Here is a 21,093-nt window from a genome sequence, read left to right on the forward strand (position 1 = left end):
GTTCAGTGTGGCTGAGCAAGGTCAGATGTCACTTGCGTTGGAGTTCATGTCTGCTTAGATCCAAAGCCCAAGCTTCCCCCTGCACCGCTCCTCTCTTTTCCAACTCCCTTTTACAAATTCAAGATGTCATAGGCTCTGAAGATGTAAATAGATTTTACATGGTAACTGTTCTCAAAGAGCTCAGCATTCAGCAGAGGAAAGGGCTGGCTTAAGCAACCAACTGTAATAAGAGCATATTATTAGAGGCACATGCAAAATGTCCTGGGAGCTCAGGGAATATTAATTCAGTCTGTGTTTGGTTCATGAAGGAAGACTTGCTGGAGAAGGTGTCTTCTGGACTAGAATTTGAAGACAAATAGGAATTAACTGCTGAAGCCCTCCTCACCCTGCTCAGGCTCTGACACCCTATGCTGGGCAGCGTGGACTCCTATCACCAGCACAAAGGGTGCATGGGCACCTTGCTTGGTGTCACCTAATGACTTTTAGACTGAATAGTCCAGTATGGGAATGGAAGGGATGTGATCCAAAAGCAGGGAAGGGAACGAAAGGGAAATGGGGAGGGAAAAGCAAGGGAAGGATGGGGATGAGGGGGGAAAGGAAAGGAGATGAGGGGAGGGGAGAGGAGCAGAGGAGAATGAGAAGAAACTTGTACTTGAGCTTTTCATTGCTTTCACTTTTAGCTGGTGCATATTATTCCATAATAACAATTAAAAGCCCACAGTCCCTTCTTCTACTCAGAAGAGTTAGCTTATTTCTAAATTTTTCTCTGAAATAGTTGCATCAGTCTTTTTTTTTTTCCTCAAATGGTTTTATTTTATTTTATTTTCTCTTTTTAAATTTATTTTAGCGTATAATGGGGGTACAAGTGTTAAGGTTACATATATATATATATTTATTTCGGCATATTTTGGGGGTATAGATTTTAAGGTTTCAATAAATCTGGGGGATGGTCATGCTGGAGACTCAGACTTGGGGGGGGGAATGGGCATTTATGGGCATTTATGGATCAGTCTTTAATGTACAGGTAGTTATGAAAATACCAGAAAGTGTCATTGAACTTTAGTTTGAAACCTGTGGTCTGTCTTGCACACCTGCTGTGTGAGAATTCACCACATGTTTTGTCTTGCTTAGAAACAGCCTTGAGTTTTAGAAAAAGTTCATTAAGTCATTTAATCTCATAAATTTACATTTGAACTTTCCTGGGATATTGCCTCATATTAGACTGGAGGGCTTAGATAAACCTTGAGTTTTTAAAAATTACTTTGGATGTAATACTTTAGCAACTAAAAAACATCTAAGTTCTAAGTTTAGATTTTGCTTGCAGCTCTAATTCTCACTGGAGCTTGTGTACTTCATTTAAAACTACACAAGACTCTTGGGAGAACTATTTTTAAGGAATGGCTTAGAAAGTTAGATAAAAACTGAGAGTGGAATAGCTAAAATTAAACATTCCTGTGGAGACTTTGTATGTCATCCAGAAGTTTCTTCACTTTTAATGAATATGTTTTTGTTTTTATTTTCAAAAATAAGATATTTTGAAAGATTCTAAACTCTTATATAAAAATATATGTTTCATTAAGAGGATATAATATTATTCCAGAATTAAGCTAAGTCTTCCCTAGTTTCAGCAAAGCTTTTAGGGCTGCATCTCTTTCTTTCTTCACTCTTTCCCTTACTCATCTCTCTCTCCTTAACTCATTCAACAAATATTTGTTGATCACCTACTATGTGCAAAGCACTGTTCTAATTGCTGGAGATACAGCAGTAAACAAAAGAGGCAAAATAATTGGTCTCATGGAGCTTCTGGGCTATTGGAGGAGACAGGAAGTAAGCAAGAAAACCGAGTAAGATGTGTATGTTAGATTGTGATAAGTGCAATGGAATAAAGTAAAGCAAGGGAGGGGGTAGAAAATGTTAGGGCATGGGGGGCAATTCTAAAATCATCTAAATGAGGTGGTGACATTTGCAATGAGATGATGACATGGGAAAGACATTCTGGGCCGAGGTAGGAAGTGCAAAGGCACATGAGATGATATGAATGTTCCTGATGGGTTTAAGGAAGAGCGAGGAGGTGAGTGCAGCTTAGAGAGGAAGCGTAGCAGGAGATAGGTCAGAGTATCAATGGGAGGGAGGTGCAGGACAGGTAGGGCCTTGCAGGTCACAATAAGGACTTTGCAGTTGGCACTGAACGAGATGGAAAGCCATCATCCTGACCTCTGAGTAACTTATCTTCTTTACTTCTAATGATGTTATTTCTTTTTAGTGCATTCTTTCAGGTTTTGATATACTATGTGCTGGCATTTAAAATTGAAATATTAATTGAGAACCTTGTACATGTACAAGGAATAGTGTACCTGGAACATAGTAGGTTCTCAATGAATATCTATTGAACAAGTAGAAAATTAGGTGGAATTAATTTTGCAAACATGCAAACATTGCAATCATTCCAAATTCTATTTTTATTTTTTATGGTTAAATTTTATTAATACTTAAATAAAAATTAACAAAATTAACTTTACCAGAATAAAACAAATAATTGAAATAACTAACAATTAACAGATAACTAGACAATTTAGAAATTTAGATAAAAATTTTATCATAAAGTATTAATTTCTGAAAGATATGTAGTTTTGAAAAATGGTATAAAAAGGTGATTTAATTAGTTATATGTATTTCTACTTACCTTTTACTTACATTTACTTAACTTTTAGCTAGAATTGATGGCATTTTTAATAATTTATCTTTTTACCTCATTTTCTATTAGCATTATGTTATTTTAAGTTGTTATATTTATTTCACTTATTTTCTGTTCTTTACTCATAATTTCTAGTTTGTTTTAGCTGTATTAGCATAATTTAATACTTTCACTACTTACCCTGATCTTTTTAACAAGCCTTCTTTATTCATCTTAGTAGCCTTGTTTCCACTGTTCAGTGGAATTTGCAAGAAAGTCCTGTGGGCTGAGTTTTTTCATGCTCAGAACATTACAATTGATCAACCCCTTCCTGGATAGTTTCTTGATTTTCACATTCCTTCGGAACTTTGCATATAATGTTAATATCCTCTTCTGGTAGTGAATATTTCTACGGAGAGGTCTAAGGCCATCCTGTTTTAAAATTTCATTTTATTTTAATATTAATTTTTAATGATGCCATGCAGTTTTCTGTAAGGGGGGGGGGCTGCCCCTGTATTCACTTCATTTTTAACCACCCATCTTTTCCCCAAGGCTGCTCGCACTCATCTGGTCACAAAGGGGAAATGATAAAGCCATTTCTCTGCCTCTGGTACTATTAGGATGGACAGATAAAATACACGATGCCCAATTAAGTTTGAATTTCATATACTTTTTTAGTACAAGTGTGTCCCAGTGCAACTGGGTATTCTGTAATTGTATTTGCTAAATCCGGCAACCGTAGTTCCTATTTATCGTAGACTGGCTTTCCAGCCTTTGGTGGGGTGTAGTTGTGTTAGGAGAACTTGACTGGGGCTTCCAATGTCCCTTCTGTCCTCTGGCTTACTGTTTTCTCATAGGATCTCATTTCATTAATTTTCTCATCTTTCAACCCTGCTAAGTCCTTGTTCCTAGCTGGGGATAATGAGGTCTGGGCGGAAATGACAGACACACCTTCCCTCTGCTTTTCTCCTGGCCTGTAAAGACATTAGCGGCCATTCCTCCCACCTCACTGGGAGCCTGGAGAAATCTGGCAACAGCTTCTACCCCTCTCAGAATTGGTTCGTTTAATTTCCAGGGACCGTGTTCTCAGTCACTGAGTTTGCTTCTCTGCAAATTGCGGCTATTAGTGTGACTTCTCAATCTATTTTGTGTCTGTGCTCCCTTATACCTCCTGTGGCGTGAATTAAAAGTCATGCTATAGGATGCCGCCACACCATGCCAGCATCTGTGCCTTTTTTCTTGTAGACATTTATGGCAGAAATTTGGGTCCTTGTTTGCCTGTGTCTATGTACATCTATTCATTTTTCACTACTTTGTCTTCATTTTGTAAGGAGGAGGTGGAGCATCTGCAGTCTAGCATTAATCTGCGATTTTTACTCAGAAGCAGTGTAAGTAGAATGATTATTATGCTAGCCTTAAAGTTGGAAATATGTCATCCATGAGAAATCACCTGATATCAAGCTTTTGTGAGGATTAGCTCTTTGAAAACTTTGGTGTTTCTTCCATGTTTTTATTTTGGTTAGGGTTTCTATTTTTTGAGGGTTTCAACATTTTTAGAATTAAAGTACACATACTATTCTTTAAAATTATTTTAGTTTTCCTTTGATCAGTTGTCACTTTCCTTTCTCATTCTGAAGTTTGTGTATTTGTGTTTTAGCTCTTCTCAAAAATCTTTGGTGGCATTGTGGCTTACCTAGTTTATTTATTTGCCATCTTGCAAGTGAGTAGAGTTCTTATATTTATCAATCAATTCTAATTTTGTTGTTTTCTAATTCATTAATTACTATTTTTAATTAAAAGTTTTTTCTTTAGTTGTGGCATTATTTGTCAGTATAACATGCACACTACTTAACTGTACAGCCCAATGAATGTTTCCCTTTTTTACATCCATATAGCCACCACTAAGGTCAAGTTATAGAACTTTTCATCACTCCAGAAAGTTCTTTCTTGACACTTCTCTGTTAATGCCACTCTACCCCACCCCAAGAGGTCATCCCTCTGCTGATTTCTATTATCATAAATTAGAATGGACTGTTCTTTGGCTTCTAATAAGTAGATATTACAGTGGGGGGTGGGAGGTCCTGGCTTCTTTTGCTCAACATTTCTTTTTGAAATTCAATCATGTTTTTGAGTATATCCATTAATTTTAAATTTAATTTTAAGCTGTCCCATAATTTTTTAATGGTGCATAATAGATGTACAGAGTTTTGGGGGTACATGTGATTATTTAATACAGTCATATAATCTGTAAAGATCAAATCAGTGTATTTGGGATATCCATCACCTTAAATAATTGTCTTTTCTTTTTGCTAGAATCATTACAATCTTCTCTCTAGCTATTTTGAAATACATAATGGATAATTGTAAATACACTATAGTCACCTTATTCATCTATCTAACAGTAAGTCTTATTTCTTCTGTCAAACCTCATATTTGTACCCATTAATGAACTTCATTTCCCCGCTCCTCCCTAGCCTTCCTGGCTTCTGGTAAACCACCAATCTACCCTCTGTCTTCACCAGATCCACTTTTTTATTTTCCATGTATGAATGAGAACATGTGATATTTGTCTTTCTGTGCTCGGCTTATTTCCCTTAATTTATGAATACTTTGTTATTTTTCCAAGTCAAATGTAATGGTTGTTTTATTCATATTTGGTGACATAAGAGTTTCAGGCTGTAGATTTTCCTCCTGGTGCAGTGTCAGTTTTCCCCCTTGGTTTTGGTAAGTGTGCCTTCACGCTTGTTTCTAATTCCTTTGCCGTTTGCACTTTGATTCACTTTCTGATCCAAGAGTTGTATAGAAGAATCTGTCTTAAAATTTTCAACTATCTAGGTTTTTAACTTCTACCTCTGTTATGGTTTTTAATTTTATTGCATTGTGGTCAGAAAACTCGTTTTGTGACATTTTCATTAAAAACTACATTGAGATTTCCTTTTATACGTACTATATACTCATTAAAAAATGTCCCCTGGGTACCTTTAGAGAGTATTTTTTTTTTTTAAGAGCTCATGGAATATTTACAAAGATTGATTAGAGGATAGATCACAAAAGCCGAATGATACAATTAACAAAGTTAATAACATATTTTTCCCCTCTATCTATAAACATTATTACATTGTCTTCTGGCATTTAATATTGCTGAAAAGAATTGGTTTAGCCTAATGGGTTTGGTTTTTTTTTTGTAGATTCTCTTTTCTTCTATTTAATTACTTATAGACTTTTTTCTCTGAAGTTCAATAGCTTCTCTATGTTTCTGTTTCAGTGGTTTGCTAATAATTTTTACCTGTGTAATGCAAACCCTTTCAATCCGCACATTCCTATTTTCTTTTATTTCAGGAAATGGATTTCTATTACCACTCTGTATTTTTCCTTTCCACGTACACTGCCGTTTTCTTCAGGACTACAATTCAGATGTTGGATGTCCATTATCTTTATTTCATACCTATCATCTTTATCTCTAATCACAAGTTATTCTTTTTTTTTTTTTTTTTTTTTTGAGACAGAGTCTCACTTTGTTGCCCAGGCTAGAGTGAGTGCCGTGGCGTCAGCCTAGCTCACAGCAACCTCAAACTCCTGGGCTCAAGTGATCCTTCTGCCTCAGCCTCCCGGGTAGCTGGGACTACAGGCATGCGCCACCATGCCCGGCTAATTTTTTATATATATATCAGTTGGCCAATTAATTTCTTTCTATTTATAGTAGAGACGGGGTCTCGCTCTTGCTCAGGCTGGTTTTGAACTCCTGACCTTGAGCAATCCGCCCGCCTCGGCCTCCCAAGAGCTAGGATTACAGGCGTGAGCCACAGCGCCCGGCCACAAGTTATTCTTTATCCTATGTTCTTCCCCTACCTGGTCCTCTGTATCACTGACTCTGTTTTCACTAATAATGATTTCACTTCTTACTGCTACCATTGTGGTTTTCATAATGTAATGGGGTTATGAATCTGATTTTTTCTTTTCCTTTTCTTCTATTATCTTATCTCCTAGTTGATCTCATGACTCTCTTCTTTCCCATTTTTGTGAAATCCATGTCCTCTTTGCATTTTCAAGACTTTATGAAAATCTTGCCTAGAAATGTTTTCTGTACTACAAAGAAGTGTTCTTGGAATAATGTTCTTCCAACATATATTCTTCATCTTCCATTTGTTTATTGGAGTCCTTTTGCACTTCTCCTCCTCTTTTTTTCCTTTCTGTTTTTGTTTTGGTATGGATTCTGCAAACACGCTATGTTTGAAGCCTCTTTTTATTAATCCTTTCTGAATGGGGCAGTTCTCCCTGGCTTGTTATTTACTCAAGAAGTAGATAGTGGGATTGTCTTTCCCTTGAATTCATTCTTCTCCAGACATATTGGGAACTTTAAAATTGTGCTACCATGCTCTGAGGGGGAGGGTTCAACTCTGTTTAGTCCTTCATCTGCTTGATGGACAGAGGGACAAAATAAGGAGTCTTAATTCAGGCGTTTTGTCATCGTGTTCTTTGCCATTACATACGATGATGAATCCTCTGTCCTGGGGCCGATCCCATCTTCAGCCCCTGTCCATTCCTTACTTTAGGTCAGCAGTTCACTCTGGCAGAAGGCTGGGTGAGTGGGGAGTCCTGGGACTCACTTTCAAGACCTTTTATTTGCTGTCTTAAAGTTCATTTAATTTATCCAAGCACATTTTTTGGCTTTCATTTATTGTCTCGCCTCATCTCCATAATTTCTTTTTTTTTTTTTTTTTTAAAGAGACTGTCCTAAGCTATCTCCATAATTTCTAATGAATAGATAGTTGAGTAGAAAAAGGTAGGTATAAAATAACCCTGTCTCCAGCCCTACCTCTCTAGCATCTAGAAGTTGCTCAATAAATATTTGTTGAATTGATACTTGTAGCTTCTCTTACTGATCGCTCATAATTCCTGCCTCCATTTTTACAAACACAGGATTTTGGGGAGAGCCCTTTAGGACTCTTGCTTTTTCTTTTTTGAGACAGAATCTCACTCTGTTGTCCAGGCTAGAGTGAGTGCCATGGCGTTAGCCTAGCTCACAGCAACCTCAAACTCCAGGGATCAAGCGATCTTCCTGCCTCAGCCTCCCGAGTAGTTGGGACTACAGGCATGCGCCACCATGCCCGGCTAATTTTTTCTATTTTTAGTTGTCTGGCTAATTTCCTTCTATTTATAGTAGAGATGGGGTCTCACTCTTGTTCAGGCTGGTTTTGAACTCCAGAGCTCAAGCAATCCTCCCATCTCAGCCTTCCAAAGTGCTAGGATTATAGGTGTGAGCCACTGTGCTCGGCCTAGGACAATTGTTTTTTAAAAAGAGAGAATCTGTATTCTTCCTGATGGTGTGGAGTCAAGTGATGGTTTCCATGGATCCTTCTTTAACTTGGTGTGAATTTCTTTATCCAGATATTCATTATGGCCTCTTTTATGCCATTTTCACTATTCCTTTATTTCACCATGAGTGAGGATTTTCTGGCTCTATTATTGATTGTTGTTATTCATTTCAGTGGATTTTACTAAGTAAATATGCATTTATTCTGTCACCTTTTAGCAAAAATTCTCAAGTTGCTATTTTAGGACAAAATATAAATGCTGAGATAACCCTTCCTATGGGGCACATGTAGGAAACTGTTTGAGACAGCTGTCGCCACCATTTCTAAGTCTCCTTGTTGCTGGTACGAGGGTCTGCTGTTCTGATTTTTGGCACTCTGGAATTCATGAGGTCCTCAACTCATGACTAATCAGCATGGTTTTGACATATGTTCTTATTTTGACTTTTGGGACCTGTGTTTCTATGGGCATGTGACTGTACTCAGCATTTTTACATAAGCTTCTGACCACCTTGAGTTTAGCTAATTTCCAAGTTGTTACCTTCCTTGCTTTTAATTTCTCACCCCTAGTTTCCTGCTTTGTATTCCCAAGCCCACCCTCACTTATGGTCTAGGCATAGAACTGATTTGTAAGGTGAAATCCAGCACTCTGCATTTACTACTTTGAGATTTCTTGAAGTTAACCCAATCTCATTTTCCAACAGTTACAGGAAAATGACTTCTATGAATGGAAGTTGTAAAAAAAAAAAAAAAAAAAACAGGTGAAACTGAGCTCCAAAGATCCTGTGGCATTTTGATATAACTGATTTTATTGCACCAAAAGTGTCCAGAGCGGTGAAAGAGCAACACAGACCCAATTTTCTGTAAGCTTTATTATTTCACTAGTACAAAGTCTTGTTTGGAGCAAAGCGAGGAGTGCACTGGAGTTTCGTCTAATGCAATCTCATTTCTACCTAGAGCAAAGGTGTGAGTACACAGGGTGAGACAGAGGGTTGTGGCTCAGTGCCTGGGTTTTCTTCAAGAATTGCCAGTGCCTTAATCAGCGATTATAAATCAATGGTTTTACTTGGCTAGTCTGTGCTTCTGATTATCTATTTATGGAATTGGAAACTTTATCATGATTTTCGTAGCCTAATAGATGTTGTGATGATTGATGAGATACTGTAAGCTCACCAGATGTCCTCATCCACGAAGAAAGCCCGGGGTTTTACATACTTGGCTCGGATTTCTGATTGGTCACTTTAGTCTTGGATCAGGATTTCTATAGCCTGCCGGTAATCGTTCCAAAAGGAAATTGCAACTTTTTCTAGAAAAGTTGAAGTTTTAGAGAATGGTGAGAAAATGAACATTTAAAGGTATAAGTCATAATTTCCTTTGAATATAACATATTTTTGTCAGAGTATGTTACGTTAAGTAACCTAAAAGATGCTTTATGCTCTTTTGTGTTTGTTTGTTTTAAACCTTTCATTTCAGAATTTTTTTCAATTAAAATTTTCATATCACCCAGCAATGAGAGTCTTATTCTAGAATTTCAAATGATATCTGAAATCATGGTAATCAGAAATTGAATATGTGTTTCTCTGTGTATGTTTTGTTTTTAATTTGTGATTTTTATTTTTAGCTTAGAAATTACAATCTTGTGCTAGATACTTCCTCTGTCTGGAATGTTTCATGCCAGGATCTCACTTAGCTGGCTCCATATTGTCCTTCAGACCTTGGAAAGACCCTTCTTGATAACCCATGTAAAATAGCTCCTGATCACTCCCTTTTACTTTTTCTATTTCAATTCTCTGCATAGTGCTTATAGCCCTGGGGTATTTTCCTTCCCTTCCCCCGCCCCCCAACAACTTCTCTCTAGTTTTAGATGACTGCCTTATTTAGATATGTGTCCCCAGTTGCTCACAAGATTGTGTAAACCCCAAGGTAGCAGAGACCTTGCCAGTTAGTCACCTCTAATTCTGCCATCTAGAACAGGACCAAGAGTAGATACACCGTCAAACATTAAATGAAGTAATGAAGTGCTAAATTAAGTTTGGTCTAAAGCTGCCTCCCTACATATTTTGGCCTAATGGTTTCTCCATACATAATGACCTGTAATCTAACCTGATATGTAAACAGATGAACCTCCTCTTTTAACAAGTAGCTGAGTCTCAGCCAATCACAGGCAGACAACTGCCCAAACCGGGTTTAAATAAGGCAAACAACCAGCTGCAATCAATCCAGTTGTTTCTGTGCCTTACTTCCATTTCCTATATGTCACTTTCCTTTTTCTGTCCATAAATATTATCTGATCACGCAGTAGCCCTGGAGTCACTCTGAACCTATCCTGGTTCTGGGGGCTGCCTGATTTACAATTTGTTCTCTGCTCAATTAAACCTCTTTAATTTTAATTTGTCTAAAGTTTTTCTTTCAACAGAAGGAATAAATTCAAATTTTCTTAATATTTCATTGAACTCAATATTGAAGTAATTATAATTAGTGACTGTTCCATAGAGCATCATTTAATGTTCAATGAATGTCTGAATGACTGAACTGCTATATCCTTAGGGAAGATGTGCTGCTTTGTACAGTCCCTTGTGGGTTTAATAAATCCTTCCCATTGAGAGTGTTTGCCTTTTCCAAACGCATGGCTCTTCCTTTGCTCATATTTCTTTTTTTTTTTTTTTTCCATGAGTCTTAATAAAATATATTTTCCTAGGTCTAGCAATTCTTTTTTTTTTCTACTTTTTTTTATTATGGGGGTACAAATATTGTTAGGGTTACATATATTGCCCCTGCCACCCCTCCCCACCCCGTCATGCCAGAGCTTCAAGTGCGTCCAACCCCCAGGTGGTGCACACTGCACCCATTATGTAAGTACACACCCTTCCCCTCCTCTCCTACTTCCACCTGCCCATCTCCCGATAATAGTTTTTTTTAGACATTTTAGTTACAATGTATACCTTTAACCCTTTTTAGGGAGAGGCAAAGATATGCCTTTGCTCATATTTTTGAATCTATCCTGAGCTCAATCCCTGGCCTCCTTGTTTTATTTTACCTGGGCACATCTAAAATATAATATGATTATTTCAGAACATTGATGTGATTATATAACAATAGGGAGTAACCCAACACAATGACTAGTTACTGAATTATTTTTCAAGTTTTGGATTGTATTATATTCTTGTAGCAATTCACACATTCAGGAAATAAATTCATGCTTATGGTGTTCAAGGTACTTGGAACACATGGATGCGAATGCAAAGTTCTTATTCTTGAGGGGCCAACATATTGTTGGGGAAGATAGACTTATAAACACATAATTTAATGAGTTTATAAAGATATCTTAGGACATAGACATTGTTTTTGAAAGCTGCCAGGAAGGTAAGAACAAGAAAAATGTTTTAAGAAGTGCCCAGTAGACTCTTAGTCACCAGGTTCTACTCAACTCCAAGTCATTTCTACACTGATGCTTACCTTGTACCGACTTTTTCTAAGCAAGGATTATGCTTCTGAGCAGTGCCTGGCAAATGGTAAACACTTAACAAATATTCAGTGAATAAATGAATAATTTTGCCCTTTAGGTTACAAAAGTACATCAAAGTTTTCCTACTGGGTATATATGAGTAATGTTTGTTTGAAAGAAAGGAACACTGACATCAGGGTGGGAAGATCTGGATTTGGGGAGCGCCTAGTGCCTGTGGGACCGGCTGAGGATGGTCTCAAAGGGAGCTAGTTGTTCTCACTCTCCTTGGAGCAACTGAGCACCAGCATGTAGGGCACATGCAAAGTTGGGGGGTGGGTAGCTTTAGGGGAAAAATAGAGAGGTTTAGAGGAACAGGCAAGGGATATTCTTTTCATAGACAATTGGGTACTGCAGATATTCTTTCTGAGTTGCTCGGAAGCATCCAGAGGCAAACACTCTTTGAATTGTTATTGTTGCTCTCTGAAGTTACAACTTCCGAAATGAAATCTTTTGCTGTTTTCCCCTAAGACCTGATATTTGTCAACGTTGGCTCCTGCTTTAGGACAATTTGGCTTATTTATTTATTTTTTCTTAAAGAAAAGCACTGCCAGTTCTCCTTCAATACGGACTTGTCTCTCCCCCAGCATTTCTGCTACACTGACAGAGATTGAACTCAGGATGGAATCCATTTGTCAAGGCAGGTTTGGAGAAGGGAGCCCTGCTCTGTGGGTCTGCCATCAAGTCCCTCTCAGTCTAAGAATGTGTGGTGGCAAGTGGTGCTTCCTGAATCTCAATCAGGCAAAAATTACCCCAGGTATGTGCCGCCTGTACTATTACTAATGTCTTTTATTAAATATATATGAAATTTACTTAACAAAAGCACTCACATTCATAGAATCACAGACTTTTTGTGCACTGATGGGTTCTTTTTTCTCCTAATGCACATAAGATAAATTTATAACTCATAAAATATGTTCATTCTGTTATCAAATAAAACTATCTTGTGTCTTCCCAATGGTGCAGGACCTATGCATTAGGAAACTCTGGCAGAATAGCTTAAAGCTTGCTGGAATGTAAACCTTAATCACAGCCATGCTGGCTAAAATCCAGAGGGGGTAAAGAATCATGGAAGGGGCTTTGTGCCTCTACACCTGACTGCTGGCTCAGTCTCCTGGTCTACTGAAGAGAAATAACGGGGTCTCAAGGAACATGGAGACAAAAACACATATTTTTTTCCAGATAGGTGACATTAAGCAAAGAAAAAGGAAGTTAAGCCTCAGATTTGGCGTGGCAAAAGAAGAAATGATACAAGAGGCTGAGAGATCTTCTGAGTCTTTTTTGCCCAGATAATGAATGTACAGGTGATGGAGCTACAACCCTGCATGAGGTACAAGAATCAATGGGGCCAAGGAGGGATTTGTGGTACATCAATGAGGATGAGAGACTTGCATTTTCTCTGGAACCTTGGCCTTGAGTCTGATCTTGGCTGCTGGGAGTGACCAGGTCTCCAGATAACTGGGGCTTACTTGTTCACACTGGCTGAAAGGCAGGGATGTATAGGTTTATAGCTCATATATAGGTTTATAGCTCGGGCATAGGTTTATAGCTCATGAAGAATCAGGATTCTCATTGACCAAGACACTGCTCTGTTATATTTATTCTGTAATGGAGAAACTAAGTGAAAAAAGACTGCTGCTTTTAGCAGCAGCTACAGGGAGAATTCAGAATGACAGAAATGTAGTTACAGTGGCACTTCGATTAATAAAACCCATGGGAAACATGCCCTTTTACAAGGAAATCATCATGTTTGAGAAAATACAAAACAAAACCACTATAAATCACAAAGTTGCTTGTATGTGCTTTTACTTGACTGGAAAAAAACAACCACCAACAAATAAAAAATCCAAGCAATCAAAAACCAAAAACCTGTTTCACAGCTTGTGTTGTCTCCTCACAGTTTGAGGTGAATAGGAATTCTCTGAGCTAAATTTCTTTTGAGCTGCCAGTTGTACCTTTCTGCACCTTCCCCAGCCTTCTGCCCACCCACCCCAGCATCCCTCCCTCCTGAATGCAGTGGGCGCTTCCTCGCAGGCCTCCATATTCAAGACCTTCTTTCATTTCTTCTTTCCCATCAAAACCGAGAAAAATCTGGAAACCCAAACCATTTATCTCTACTGATTATTAACTAATTATATTTTGACTCAGAATATCTTGTGAGCATGCCCTGCAGAACACAGTTTCTCAGATGTCAGTGGGTGCCCTGCAACCACAAGGAAAAGGCTATGTGTCAAATACGATTAGAAAATTCTGGGTTGAACAAATTGAATGGGTTCATTACTGCAGGACTTTTCGGAAACTTGAATGTGTCTACGTAAATTAGGAATCCTAAGAAGGGTATATAGCATTCAGTGTTTCCAAAACTTATTTGACCATGGTAAAAAAAATTTTTTTTTGAGCATCATGAAAAATATTTTTCTAATATACTTGGGGGAATGCTGTTTTAGCTGAAACTCATTTATGTGTGTCTAAGCAAAGTGTATCTAAGCAATCTGTTAACATTTTGTACCTTCAGTGGATTGGAGAGTGGCCTCCCCAAAGTATGTCCAAGCCCTAACCCCTGGGACTTGTGAACGTGACCTCAATTGGAAATAGGATCTATGCTGATGCAGTTAAATTCAGGATCTCAAGATGAGATCACCCTGGTTTTAGAGAGGGCCTTAAATCTAATGACAGTGTTGTTACAAGAGACAGAAAAGGAGGAGACATCATGACATACAGGGGAAAACGTGGAGAAAGAGGCAGAGATTGGTGTGATGCTACCAAGAAATGCCAGAAGTCCTCAGAAGCTGGACAAAGCAAGGAGAGACTCTCTTTTAGGGCCTTCTGAGGGGGCGTGGCCCTACTGACTCTTCGATTTTGGACTTGGGGTCCTCAGAACTGTGAAAGAAGACATTTCTCTTCTTTTAAGCCACCTGGTTTGCGGTACTTTGTTGTGGCAGCCTCAGGAAACTAATACAACACTCCTTATCTATAATTGTGGAGTGTGGTGGCTTAGGCTTTGGCCTTTTATTGTTAAAAAAAGATTAGGAAGCTGTGAGCAGTGTACAGATGTTTTTAAGGGCAGAGCCTGATTCAACTTTTTGTTCACCGAAAATAAAATTGATTTAATCTTTTTGAGATGATTGGCTGAAGAGTGTAATACATTAGAAGAAATAACCAAGACAGTTCTCTTCCCTTTTGGTCCCTTTCCAGTGTTTTCCTGTTTTGATGAAAACTGCATCCGTGCTGCCTCTTTCACTTTCCACACCTCATCAATCACAGATCCTGATACTGTTAACTTCCACATATCTTTCTGATCCATCCTCTTATCTGCATATTTATTGCTGCACCTGAGTTCAGGCTTCATCACCTCTTATCTGGGCAAATCTCCCAACTGGCCTGCCTGTAGGTATTCTTGCTCCTCTCCAAGACATTTTGCAATTGGAGCATGTTATGTGACTCCCACATTCCCCACCACCACTGAAAATATTCCCATGGTTTTCCACTTTTTTTGGATAAAGTTCAACATTTTAAATATGTGCTACAAAGCTTACCGTGGTCTGGTATCTACCAAATCCCTAAACTCGTTTCTTCACATTTTGCTTCTCTTTGCTCTCTTCTCCCTCAGCCATAGTGAATTTCTTTCAGTTCCTTAAAACACTTTGCTTTACTTGCCACAGGGCCTTTGCCCATACTGTTTCTGTTGCCTACATCTTTCTCTCTTGCCCTGTCACATAGTTGATTTTACTCTTCCTTCAGATCCCTGCTCAGACATCAGTTGGTCAAGAAAGTCTCCCCAGGCCTTGATGGGGATCAGTTCTCCTTGTAATATGGCTCTTTGGTTAACAGTTATCACAGTCGCACTGTTGCATGTACTGTGTGATTGCTGCCTACTAAACCACATGCTCATGAGAGCAGGGACTGTGTCTGGTTTTGCTAATTGGCACAGAGTAAGTGTTCAGTAAGTATTTACTGAATGAATGAACAAACAAAATCAAAGAAGTAATGAAGAGAATGAACAGAGGTTGGTCTAGTTGAAGATGTTGGAAGTATAGTGCTTTCAGGGTATGAGAATTATGAAATCTTACTTCCTCCAGAACCTGAAAGCATCAGTCATGCTTTTCAATAATAAGCAAAAGAAACCAACTCTGGCTAATGGAAGCAGAAAAGATATTTGCTGAAATATGGCAGTGACTCACAGAATCTCTGATAAGGCTGGAAAACCAGGCTTGGAGACTACGCAGCCAGCACAATGCTCACATTATGCATCAGAACAGGATCTATGAAGATACCATTGTTGCTACCACACGCCCATTAGACACTGGGCACTGCTGATAGGATCACACCTACTACTAACTCTGGAAGCCATTGCAGCTGCCACGCCTGCCACCACCCTCACCAGAATGACTTCTATGCAAGCCATGCTCCTTTGAACCACCATCTTCCTTTCCAAACTCTGAGGTAGAATCTGGGAAAGTTTTGCATTTTCAGCTTCAGTAGTGGGAGGTGAGGTCAATCTTAGGAGGCTGCAGAATATTCAGCCATAGCAAGAGTGTACAGATGTTGGAGAACACAAAGAATAATGGTTATTCACTGTGGCCCACTTAGCTGCACAGTTGTAACATATTGTCTTTTCCTCTTACATTAAATAATAAGAAACGTACCTGTCCAGTGATGTTAGCACACCTCACACAGGTGAATATGTGGTCAAGGCACAATAATTAACTACATCTAGCTCCAAGACAAGCATCTCTGGTCCTATCATGTCATGACTCAATATTCTGGATTCAATTGTAAAGTTTACTACTACCTCGGTATAAAAGAGTAGGAGAAAGGAATAGGAAATAAGAGGGAAAAAAATCACATAAATAAATACATGAGGCTACAAGGCTACAAAGGCTAGAGTTTTTGTTTCTATAACTAATCATAAGGCCATAGTTGACACTTTTATCTATCTTTCTCCATTTCCCATTTCATGATTCTTTTGTATTCAGCCACCTCAGTTCATCAGAATTCCTTACCAGCATTAAATATCTCTATTCCTGAGGGTTCTAAAACCTATCTGTGCAGGATTGCTGCTGTCTTCTAGTGAATTTTTACCATGGAATATGGAAATATAATAAGGTCCCTCAGGGAAGCTGCCCCCATTGTGAAACAGCAACCCTGCTTGCCCTGGGTAATCACTCATCCTAATCAGCAACCCAGCACTCTTTTTTGCCTTTTTTTCTGAGGAGCCCAAAGTGAAATAACTCAGTTTCCAATTCAATGGTGCTATTGTTGTGGCCCTGGGGGACACTACCTCTAAATCATTAGAGCCCATGTGGAGGAGATAGAAGGAGACATTTTGAGATGACTTGTTAGGAGTAATAGTGAGAAATGATTCCGGCTCCACTTCCTAGTTTGAATATCCATATACTTTGAAGAGGGAGGAAACAACAATATGTATTGGTTTCTGGGTTCAGAGTATATATTGTATCTCATTGGAGCACTTCAATCTCATAAAGTGGTGTCCGAACTGAGTCTTCAATAGGCCATTCCACTATTTCATGAGGTCATCTGCTTCTGAGTGATGGGGCACATAGTAAAACTGGTGACTCTCATAGGCACTGGCCCACTGTCATATTTATTTCACTGTAAAGTGAGCTCCTCAATTAGAGGCAATAGTATGTGTGTGTTATACCATGATGGTGATTACAGCATGCAGGAAATCCACGAGTGAAGAAGCTGCCAGAGGCATTGAGATCAAGAATAATAAATCTAAATCCAAAATAAGTAGGGGCAAACTAATCACAAACACCTTCCCCCTCCATGATAGAGTGGATACAATTAAATCAAAACCATCAGATGCTTGACTGGTCCCCCTGGGATATGGTGCAATAGAGAGAACTTGGTATTGGTCTCTGCTACTAGCAAATAGGACCCACAGATGTGCAGCAATGTTAGCCTTGGTGAGAGGAATTCTGCACTGTCGTATAATTCCATTTCTGTGTTTATAGCCAACCTTGTTCATGAACCTAATGAGCAAGCATGGTTGGCAGGGGAAAGAGACTAATAAATATCTGTTTATAGAAAGCCTCCTTTCTAGCTGTGGCCCTTTGGTTGTCATTCACATGGGACAAAAATGTCCTTGCTCTGTGGTTTCATTCTAATAGCCCCTTTTACATGTAGCTCTTTCCCAAATCTTTTTTTCCTGAATTCCCCAAGAAACTTGATTCTTTCAAATTCTTGACAATCTAGCGGAGCCATTAACCATTGTCTGTAAATTGATAATAAATCTTATTTTAGGTCTTCTCTGTTTCTAGGCAAGTGGCCCACGAAGAACTGCTTAAAGGTGCACCTGCTGTGGCAGTCCACTTCTGGTGCTAGCAGGTTGGACAGAAGTAGCTGTAAGTCAGGCTTAAAATGTCCTCTTGGTCAACTGGCCACAGTGAACTTCTCACCAAACTTTGAAGTCTGTTGTCAGAGATGTCATGATACTGCCTTTTGGAGTGATACTTCCAGGGTGAACCACCTGCTTATGCCTTCTGCTTATGAACCACCTGCTTATGACATTCTCAAGGCTGAGCTTATAAATACCATGTTCTCTTGATAGTGGGGTGCTGCTGGGCACATGTATACATACGGGTTGTTGAAATCAAATAACACCTAATTTCCCTGTCTCCTGATTTTTCTTGATAAGACATCCAGTCTCTACCAGGGCTTAATAAATAGCAAGTCAAGAGCTGTTTCTTAAAATGAGAACAGTACTTATTTAACAAAGAGTGTGTGATTTTACTACAAAATCCTTAAGGACACCTTTCCCACTGGGGATTTCTAGAAGGCCCTTACAATGTCATATTCTTCTGCAGACAATTAAAGCACCATTGGATCCTCTGGGTCAGAACTCCAGTGAGGCCCTGCAGGGCTCCACTCGCTGCAGCCCTTTGGAGTTCCAGTAACTGTCATGGAGGGATTCCAAGTATAGATCAATTTCTTGTCCTTCTTCCTTCTCCTTTGCCTTTTTACTTTCCTTCTTTCACGTATATGTATTGAGTTCCCTCTATCCCAGTCTGTCCTGCCTGACCACAGAAGGACCCTGTCTCTCACTTCTCAATGCAATCCCTGCCCTCTTCTCCCTATACTCCAAGACTCTCAGCTATAACTTTTTATAATTCTGCTACTTTTGTCATTATAGTAGTTAGCACTTAATTCATTTTTAAGTAATGTAACTCTTCCTTATTCTGGAGTCCTAGAACACATCACTACCTCTCCTATATCCGTTGACCTTTGTCAGAAACTTTCTAAGTAGAAGACATATGTTGAAGCTGCATGTCCTCTTTGTTCATGGAAGCGTCGCATATGAAGCTGAATTGCCTCGGGATTTGGGTTGCTGCTAAAACTGGGTCTCAGGACACAAAATAACTGTAGGGAGTCAGGATTTCTGCTTCATTCTTATTTAGAGATATTTCCACTGAGAGGAGAACATATGTTTCTTTCTGTCATAAACCCTTCCTCAGAAAGAGCTCTAGGGTCGTTTGGTCCATGGCACCAACAAGGCTGTATCACTGGAGGAAGGATCTTACTCCAGCTGGTTCTAAAGGCCTGCGGAGATGGGCTTGCTGTTGTTCCCTGTGCAGCTTTAGATTCATGGCTTCACTCTTCATGGGTTTACCGGGTTATTGCACTTCATTTCTCTTTCTTAAAATCCCTCATCTTTCTTCACTTCTGCTCAGACAAAATGCCATCCTCCATTACACATCATTTGCACATATTTATGGACCAATTTCATGTGTTTCCTATTTCTTTCAACTGTGCAGCTGTCCTTGTTTCTCTCCCTGAGAATTAACATCCCCCTAATTGTAGCATTTTTATTCCTTGTTCCACATTATCTTTACTTCACACATAACTTTGTGACCTTTGGAAGCCCCAAAGCTGGTACATAATCCTCAGAGCAATCTCAGTAGATTCATGATGTTTCTTTGCTCAGTGGAATAATAGAATTTTGTACAAGTACCCAAACCATGCTGTTCATTTTTTTTTTTCCCCTGGCCACACTCGTAATATAATATAAACTTCTTTCTAATCTGCTATTCTTGTTTACCCCTTGGTGCCTTTTATCATTATTAGTTCCCTATTTCCCCCAGTCCCTTGGGCACGGTGAATGTCTCAGTTGAATGAGTGAGAATTTTTTACATTGAGTTTTACACAACTGTATCTCTCCTGTGTTTCCAAGCTTAATTTATATATATTTTTGTATTATTTTATCTTTGCTTACTGGCATTTGCAACATCTCTCAGATTAGAGACATCCTGAAATCTCATTAATTCGCTGATCACTCTTTCTCCCAGGTCTTTATTAAGATATCAAGATTTAACACATTAGCACTCCACCAGTCACTTCAGTTTGACACAAGTCTTTGAGGCAAGATGAGAAAGGACCCTGTAGGTATGTCTGTCAGTTCTATTAATACTCTACCTTGCACGTCATCTGGATCTGCTAATTTATGTGTGCTCCTTAGACTTTTCTAGCTCTTCCTGCACTTCTACTTTTATGTCAGATCTTTGAATAAATTTACCACCATTTATTAATTGTTCGTATTTAGAGTCTTTCAATATTAAAGATAGGTCCCTTCCCATTTCCATCAACTGTTGTAGAAGGTGGGGGATTTGCCAATATTATTGAGTTCTTACTAGGTGTTAATATGTTAATATTATTTTGTTCAATGGCCAGCACCCCCACATAAGGTTTTTTTTTTTGTTTTTTTTTTTGAGACAGAGTCTCGCTTTGTTGCCCAGGCTAGAGTGAGTGCCGTGGCGTCAGCCTAGCTCACAGCAACCTCAAACTCCTGGGCTCGAGTGATCCTTCTGCCTCAGCCTCCCGGGTAGCTGGGACTACAGGCATGCGCCACCATGCCCGGCTAATTTTTTATATATATATATCAGTTGGCCAATTAATTTCTTTCTATTTATAGTAGAGACGGGGTCTCGCTCTTGCTCAGGCTGGTTTTGAACTCCTGACCTTGAGCAATCCGCCCGCCTCGGCCTCCCAAGAGCTAGGATTACAGGCGTGAGCCACAGCGCCCGGCCCCACATAAGGTTTTATAACCTCCGTTTTGTAGGTTTTGAAGCTGTGGTACAAAGAGGTTAAGTGACTTTCTTCTTGGCCCAGCTGGGTTTGGGATGCAGGTCTAGGCAGCATCCACTGCACCGACTGACTCTGGAGGGTCCATCCATCAGCCAGGCAGCAGCACTGCTCTGTGTTGCTCCTGTTGGCTTGTTGCCAGTGGTTTTGGTTTACCTGGTGACAGCCGAGAGAACGCATCCAGTGAGGAAAGCAGTCAGCACACCACTGAGGATGAAGCAACCACAGAGTACTGGTGGAAGAATTTCAGGGGTCTAAAAGTGAGGTCTAAAAGAATGGTCTAAAAAGCACTGGTATGGCCACCTCCTCCCATTGTGACCTCCCTTTGTGACCTCATACCATTCCTCTATGAAGTATACCATGCAAACTTCTGACTGTGCCTGACTCTGTATCAGCCATAGGAAACTTTTCATCTGCTGAGAACATTACTGCCTTGGGGGCATGACATTCTTCTTTTAAAGATCATGGTTCTCCTTTCCCACTGCTGTCTCTGGTGGGACATG

General features: G+C 39.3%; 1 long non-coding RNA gene across 1 annotated transcript; it reads right to left on the reverse strand.

Annotated features, from left to right (window-relative positions):
* Positions 1-8,868: 8,868 nt before the first annotated feature.
* Positions 8,869-20,881, reverse strand: LOC105884485 (uncharacterized). Its single transcript, XR_012918477.1, has 3 exons — positions 20,747-20,881; positions 16,135-16,280; positions 8,869-9,292 (listed from the first exon to the last, which is right to left on the reverse strand). It is a non-coding gene; the product is annotated as an uncharacterized LOC105884485 (long non-coding RNA).
* Positions 20,882-21,093: the final 212 nt, after the last annotated feature.

The sequence above is a fragment of the Microcebus murinus genome, chromosome 3, assembly GCF_040939455.1.
Source record: "Microcebus murinus isolate Inina chromosome 3, M.murinus_Inina_mat1.0, whole genome shotgun sequence".
Taxonomy (NCBI): Eukaryota; Metazoa; Chordata; class Mammalia; order Primates; family Cheirogaleidae; genus Microcebus; species Microcebus murinus.